This window comes from Loxodonta africana, chromosome 21 (genome assembly GCF_030014295.1).
Source record: "Loxodonta africana isolate mLoxAfr1 chromosome 21, mLoxAfr1.hap2, whole genome shotgun sequence".
Classification (NCBI taxonomy): Eukaryota; Metazoa; Chordata; class Mammalia; order Proboscidea; family Elephantidae; genus Loxodonta; species Loxodonta africana.
In genome coordinates this window covers 59,582,520-59,590,438 of record NC_087362.1, presented here as the reverse complement: position 1 = coordinate 59,590,438, position 7,919 = coordinate 59,582,520, and the positions used below count along the sequence as shown (strand labels likewise).

At 46.3% G+C, this 7,919-nt stretch overlaps 2 non-coding genes across 2 annotated transcripts; one reads left to right on the top strand and one right to left on the bottom strand.

Annotated features, from left to right (window-relative positions):
* The first annotated feature begins 3,868 nt into the window (after nucleotides 1-3,868).
* Nucleotides 3,869-3,951, top strand: TRNAL-CAG (transfer RNA leucine (anticodon CAG)). Its single transcript has one exon. It is a non-coding gene; the product is annotated as a tRNA-Leu (tRNA).
* A 209-nt stretch (nucleotides 3,952-4,160) lies between these two features.
* TRNAL-CAG (transfer RNA leucine (anticodon CAG)) lies at nucleotides 4,161-4,243 on the bottom strand. The gene has a single exon. It is a non-coding gene; the product is annotated as a tRNA-Leu (tRNA).
* Between the last annotated feature and the right edge of the window lie 3,676 nt (nucleotides 4,244-7,919).

Here is a 7,919-nt window from a genome sequence, read left to right as displayed (position 1 = left end):
ACCTCACAGTATCCCCCTGTTCTGTTCAAACCACTGCCTCTTGATTTATGTATAGGGTTCTCATGAGCACAATTAAGAGCTCTGGAATTCCCATTCTTCGAAATGTTATCCATAATTTGTTATGATCCATACAGCTGATGCCTTAGCATAGTCAATAAAACACAGGTGAACATCCCGGTATTCTCTGCTTTCAGCCAGGATCCATCTGATATTAGCAATAATATCCCTGGTTCTACGTCCTCTTCTGAAACCAGCCTGAATTTCTGGTAGTTCCCTGTCGATACACTGCTGCAGCCACTTTTTAATGATCTTCAGTAAAATTTTGCTCGCATGTGGTATTAATGATATTGTTTGATAATTTCTGCTTTCGGTTGGATCACCTTTCTTGGGAATAGGCATAAATATGGATCTCTTCCATTCGGTTGGCCAGGAAGCTGTCTTCCAGATTTATTGGCATAGATAAGTGAGCACTTCTAGCACTGCATCCTTTTGTTGAAACATCTCAATTGATACTCTGTCAATTCCCAGAGCCTTGTTTTTCGACAGTGTCTTCAGTGCAGCTTAGACTTCTTCAGTACCATCAGTTCCTGATTATATGTTACCTCCTGAAATGGTTCAATGTCGACCAATTCTTTTTGATATAGTGACTCTGTGTATTCCTTCCATCTACTAATATTTTCCCTGTAGAATCCTTCAGTATTGCAACTCGAGGCTTGAATTTTCTCTTCAGTTCTTCCAGCTTGAGAAACACCGAGCATGTTCTTCCCTTTTGGTTTTCTATCTCCAGCTCTTTGCACATGTCATCATAATTCTTTACTTTGTCTTTTGGAGCTGCCCTTTGAAATCTTCTGTTCAGCTCTTTTACATCATCATTTTTTCCTTTTGCTTTAGTTACTTGACATTCAAGAGCAAGTTTCAGAGCCTCTTCTGACATCCATTTAGGACTTTTCTTTCTCTCCTGTCTTTTTGCTTTGTTCATGTATGATGTCCTCAATGTCATTCCACAAACTCATCTGGTCTTCAGTCATTAGTGTTCAATGCATCAAATCTATCCTACTCAAGGTCATACTTTGGCTCTCGTGGACTTGTTCTAATTTTTTTCAGTTTCAACTTGAACTTGCATAGGAGTAATTGATGGTCTGATCTGAAGTCAGCCCGTGACCTTGTTCTGACTGATGATATTGAGCTTTTGCATCGTCCCTTTCCACAGATGTAGTCGATTTGATTCCTGTGTATTCCCTCTGGCGAGGTCCGTGTGCATAGTCGCCATTTATGTTGGTGAAAAAAGGCATTTGCAATGAAGAAGTTGTTGGTGTTGCAAAATTCAATCATGTGATCGATCTCTGGCATCATTTCTATCAGCAAGACCGTATTTTCCAACTACCGATGCTTCTTTGTTTCTAGTCTTATATCTAGACTAGGCAAATGCTTCTTAGTGGTTACCAGGGACTGGGGTACCGGGAGTGGGGAGTTATTGCTTAAGGAGTACTGAGTTTCTGTGTGGGGTGATGAAAAGCTTTTGAAACTAGTGGTGATGGTTGCATAACATGGTGGATATAACTGTCTGTGAATTGTACACTTAAAAATAGTTAAAATGGCAGAGTTTTCGTTATTCCTATTTTACCACAATAAAAAAGAGTAAATTCAAGCCCTTGAGCTCCAGTTTGCACATAGCTTTTTTCACTTAATAATATATCGTGAGATTTCCCCATGATATGTAACTTTTTTTTTTGAAATTGGAATTGTGGTTTGTGGATTTTTTTTTTTTTAATTCCTTTCATCATGTAACAACTATGGACGGAACCCTACTGCGTGTGAGGCCCTAGAGTTTTAGCTAAACCACCAGACCACACAGTGGCTTCCCCATGGTGGTGGTGGTGGTGGGAGGCTGCCATTAAACAGAGAATTAACGAAGGATTACTCAAATAATCCATTCATTACAGCTGTTGGAAAAGCTTAGAGAAAAATCAAAGGCAGCTTTTGGTGACTGAGGCCCGGCAGCCTGCCTGCCACCTCTCCTTCCCACGAGCCAACAAACAGCCTGCCTGCCACCTCTCCTTCCCACGAGCCAACAAATCCCCTTCTTTACCAAAACCAGAGTGAAGTGGGTTTCTGTCTGTTGCACCCAAAGACAACTGATGAATGGCTTTACACTTCCGCTGGCTGTATATAGCAAACTAAGGTTTAGAGAGGTGAAACGAGAGACCCAAGGTCACACAGCAGAGATTCAAGCCCAGGGGTTCTTCTTCCCCACCCTGTTCAGGGCTTAGCTTAGCCTAGGCCCTGAGAAAGCCACAAGCTAAGTTTCTGATGAGGAGAGGGTGGAGATCCAGAGCAGTTTTGGGGAAAATGAACAGGGAAATTGTGGGAAGAGTTAGTCTCATCAAAACAAAGCTATCACAGAAACTCATTCCAGAGTGGGGTCTTTCAAATCAAGTTGAATTTTAGGGGATTGAGGTAGACAGAACAATACCACTTCCCCTCAGAGATGTCCATGTCCTAATCCTTGAACCTGTAAACACATTATCTCACGTAGTAAAGGGAATTTTGCAGATGTGATTAAATTCAGGACCTTAAGATGAGAGCTAATCCTGCTGATAACATATGTAATTTATATTTTTTGTTAACATATAGGCTATGAATATAAATAATAAATTATATATAGGCTATGAAATTGGGAGATAGGGGTGCTAGCTTCCTTGATTGATTATATTTCAAAGAGATGGCTTCCAGGGCCTTGAAACATGCTTGGGTTGTGAAATTGATTAGAGGCTTATTTCGGTTTTAAAAATACTAACATACATCTCAAAGAGGCAGAGAAAGAGTTTACAATTACAAGTTTTCTAAAATAAATGCTCTAACCAGACTTACTGGTCTGACAGAGACTGGAGAAACGCCGAGCGTGTATAGCACCCCCCGCCCCCACCACTTTTAGCTTGGTAAGGAAGTCAATCCTGCGGTTCACCCTTCAGTCAAAGATTAGACAGGCTCATAAAGCAAAACAAAACGAGACTAAAGGGGCACACCATCCCAGAGGCAAGGACTACAAAGCAGAAAACCAAAAAAAAAAAACAAACCCATTGCTGTGGAGTCAATTCCGACTCTTAGCGACCCCATAGGAGGGGACAGGCAAGAAAGCTGGTAATGGGGAACCCAAGGTCGAGAAGAGAAAGTATTGACATGTCGTGGGGTTGGTAACCAATGTCACAAAACAATACGTGTACTAATTGTTTAATGAGAAGCTAGTTTGTTCTGTAAATCTTCATCTAAAAAATAAAATGAATGCTCTAAGAAAAGAGAGTGGGGAGCGTCTTCCCTTTTTTTCAACAGAAATAATTAAGCCTCACTCTTTTTTTTTTTTTTTCTAACTTGTATTTGCCCTTACAACATGCCCACGAATAACCTGGAAAGCGCCTGAAGGAGTATATAGATTCCGCAGTTACAAAGAAATTTTAGAGAGTAGACGAATTCGTAAACGTGAAATCCGCGAACAATGAGAATCGACTCTCCCACCACTACAGGCTCAGGGTCTTGGCAGACAGCTAGAACTTAATCATACTGTTTCCGTTTGCATTGTATTTATTTTCATGGTTATTTTTTATTATATTGATAGCAAGGGAAACTGGTTTTCCATTTCTGCTCAGGCTACAGCGTTTGCATTTAAAGTTTAAGTATTTAGTAAAAAGACTGAGCCAGTTGTAGAACTGCGGGAAGTCTTGCAGTACAGGTGGTTTTTAGTTGCCGATTGACCCAGGCTGGGTGGCTGGGTTTGGAACTACTTGAGTTCTGCAACTGTCGATCTTGGGGGCGCGAAGCGGCTCTCATTGCTCTTTAACTGCAAGCAGCCCGGCAAAGGTGCTGTCAGGAAGTCAGGATGGCCGAGCGGTCTAAGGCGCTGCGTTCAGGTCGCAGTCTCCCCTGGAGGCGTGGGTTCGAATCCCACTTCTGACAAGCTGTGGTTTTGCATCCCCTTTTGTATTTTCAGCTACACTGAGACAGGCTCTGCAGCACACAGCAGGGCTTGCTTTCTACAGTTCAAAGTAAAAATAAATGTTGGTAAGGAAATATGATAGTTTATTTGTAAATAGATTAAAAGAAAAAAAAAAGTCGGTCAGTATCACGTGATCTGCAGCAGTCTGGTGAAAGCAAAAGTCTGCCTTTGTCAGAAGTGGGATTCGAACCCACGCCTCCAGGGGAGACTGCGACCTGAACGCAGCGCCTTAGACCGCTCGGCCATCCTGACTCTACAGAAGGAATTGTTCCAGAAGTCTGACCCGAGCAAACCTCGCTGGCAGGTCCATCGTGTGCGCATGCGTAGCAAACAGTAGCATCCTCGTTCCTAGGCCTCGGTCTTCGCCCGGCGTGGGGAGGAGCTAGATACGCTGTAGAGCGCTTGCTCGGAGGGGCGGGGCGAGATGAGGCTGGGAGGAGCGGAAACTAGGTGCGTGAGCGACCGCAGAGGGCGCTCGCGGCGTGCTGGGGAATCTGAAAGACAGAGAGACCAAAGACTATTCCTTTAACATTACTTCCATTCATGCCTCCGGCCTCCTTTCATTTTGCACGCATGCGTTTATTATTCCTGTTGGCTTTGATTCCTGCATATCTGCAAACACCGTTGTGTGTCCGTATACAAACACTTGTGTATTTTCTGCACGTTGCAGTCAAGCAGCACGGACTTATAGAGGTCTCTGCTTGCGGGCGCCCCAGACCAGGTGAAGCCCGAATATCGCAAGGTCTCACAGTAAGCGTACTGCATTCTTCTTCCCAGCATTCTCCAGAACTGCGGTTCTCTGTGTTTTGGTCACTTCTTCAAGGCTCCGACTTAGCCTGAGGCCGACAGGGACACAGCCGGGTCTGCCCTATTCCTGACAGCGTCCCCAGTGCCCAATCGTGCGGGGCACACAGTAGGCGCGCAGGGAATGTCCGTGGATCCATTCCTCCCTTGCGTCCTCCTTCCTGCATTCCGTCATTTCGTGACTCATCTCTCCTCTGTCGCCCCCCGTCCTCCTGCCCCGCTCGGCGGGATCCAGAGCCTGACCTCCGTGGCACCTTCCCCTCTTCCCCTCAGCCTCCTTATTCTCTAACCTTAACCTTACCCACGCGCCAGCTCTGTCCACAGAGACCTCAGGGCGGCGAGGGCGCCTATCTGCAAGGGACTTCTGGAAGTCATAAGCGCACCCCCACCCTGTCAAGATCTCCTGTGCCTGCATCTCCAGGCTCCTCAGAGGTCCTGAAATGGCAGCTCGTCAAGAAAGGCGGCAGAGGGGGAGACGGTAGACCGAGGTTCTGGCTCTGGCTGGGTTACTGACTTGCTGTGTGACATGAGCAGTTGCTGCCCCTCTCTGTACAAAGGGGCTATAAGACAGGGCCTGAGAGCCACCTCCTTGTGAGTCAACCCTGAACTCCAGGGGACAGGCTCAGAAGGTGAGAGTTTGGGGAAGAGATCTCATCACCCCCTTAGTGCCCTCTGACCTGCTCGGGGTGGTAGCACAGAGTGGCTTCAACCAGAGAACGCCTCCCCTGCCCACCCCACCCCCTCCTCAGGAGGGCCGGGTCCTCTTGGATCCTCAGGACTTGGGATAGGTGTGGTGCAGCCCTGTGGGTGGGTCAACCAAAACCAAACCGTTGCTGTCCAGTCGGTTCTGACTCATAATGACCCTATAGGACAGAGTAGAACTGCTCCATAGGGTTTCCAAGAAATAGCTGGTGGATTCGAACTGCAGACCTTTTGGTTAGCAGCTGAGCTGTTAACTACTTCACCACCAGGGCTCCTGTGGGTGGGCAGGGAGCTCTTAACCTGAGAGGTGATGAAACCCTCCCCTTGTCCTTCCCCAAATGCCCCCTCTTCGTTGGCTGCCAGAATGTACTCTGTTAGGTTAAGCAATGGCCTCTTTTGTGCCCTCTCCTAAAATATAAATCACCCTGAGCACTGGAATGGGAGTAAACAAACACTTATTGAGCACTTGCTATGGGCCAGACACTCTTCTAGATGCTGGGGATACCACAGTGAACAAAACAGAATTTCTGCCCTCAAGACACTTATTTCAAACATGGTAGAAGTCCGAAAGACAAGAAACAGGTGAATAAGTTCAGGTGCTGATAAGTGCTAGGAAGAAGATAGAATAGGGTGATGTGGGGTCAGGAAAATTGTGAGAGACTTTTATGTAGGCAAAAAAGATAACTGGGTGTCCTGTATAACACACCCACCCTGTGTATCTGCTTCTTTGGGGTCTACACTTTTCATTACTTTTACATGCAAATAATTCTTGTCCATGGAAATGCAAGTGAATTTTGTTGGGGTGGAATGCAATTGATTATTGCCCTGTGGGTACTGGCCAGCTTTACATCTATAAATTCATTTTAGAATTCCTATATATGTTCTTTGAATTCTTATTTGAATCCTTTGTAACATCTCACTGTCTCTTTGTCATATGTTCATTTTATATTTGTTTGAGGATCATGATCTTACAAAATTATCCTTAAACAGTGGCCAAGAGTGACTAGGACTTTCTTAGGTAGTGTGGTCAAAGAGGACCTCACTAAGGAAGTGACACTGAGTTCAGAGCCAAAGAGACAAGCAAAAGTAAGCCTGGGGTGAGGAGGGTGTTCCAGCTGGGAGACACAGCCAGTGCAAAGGCCCAGAGGCAGGGAAAAGTGTGGTCTGTTGGAGGGGCAGAAAGACCAGTGGAGAGGGCATAACAGAAGAAAAGACTCTTGAGCCAGGACCACACAGAGCTGGCATGCCAGGGAGAGGAGTTTGGGTTTTCTTCTGAGCGTGATGGAGTCACTGAAGTGGTTTATGCAGGGAAGTGACACGATCCAAGTGGCCTTTCAAAATGATTCCTTTGGCTGCTGTGTGGAGAGTGGGAGTGAGAAGCCCAGAGAGGAATCAGAGTCCAAGGAGAAGGGCATTGAAGGAGGGTGAGAGATGATGGTGGCTGGAGCAGGGAGGTGGAAATTGCAAAAGGTAGTCAGATTCAGGATTCAGGATGGTTTTGGAGGTAAAACAAGTCCTGCCTGCTGGGTGGCTGGTGTGTGTGTGTAGGGTGAAAATGTGGAGAGAGGGAGCATGGATGCAGGAGGAAGTCACCAAGACCATGGAGGAACCAGATTACCAGATGCCCACAACTTCCCTTTGAGTTAGATGCTGCTACCACCACCCCTCCCCCACATCTTGCAGACCAGGAAGCTTGTCTGATATAGTGCCAGAAGATGAGCCCCTCAGGTTAGAAAGCACTCAAAATATGACTGGGGAAGAGCTGCCTCCTGAAAGCACAGTCAGTCGACCTTAATAATATGGATAGAGCCAAGCTTTCGGGACCCTCGTTTGCTGATGTGGCATGACTCAAAATGAGAAGAAAGGGCTGCAAACATCCATTAATAATCAGAATGTGGAATTATGAAGTATGAATCTAGGAAAATTGGAAGTTGTCAAAAATGAAATGGAACAGGAGAGGCGGAGCCAAGATGGTGGAATAGACAGACTCTTCTGTCGAACCCTCTTTACAACAAAGACCCGAAAAAACAAGTGAAACGAGTATATTTGTGACAAGCTGGGAGCCCTGAGCATGAAAGGCAAGCTTAGACAATGAACTGAGGGGCAGGGGGAGGAAGAGACCGTTCAGAAGTGGAGAGGAGTTACTGGACCTGAACCACAGGGAGCCCTCAGGCACCATTCCTGGAGCAGCAGAGGCGGCAGTGGCGGGCTGGTCCTAGCGTTCGGCCGCAGTTTCCTAAGGGAGAAGCAGCCAGCCACACAGCCCACTCACACCTCTGGAACCTGAGCAGAAGGGCACTCTCAGCAAAAGCTAAGTACTTGCGTCCATTTTACGGCACACCCACCACCCTCAAGCTGGCTTCAGCGGCTGATCCCTAGGCCTGAGATAGACCCTGGTGAGCACCTAGAGCCATCTTCCCGG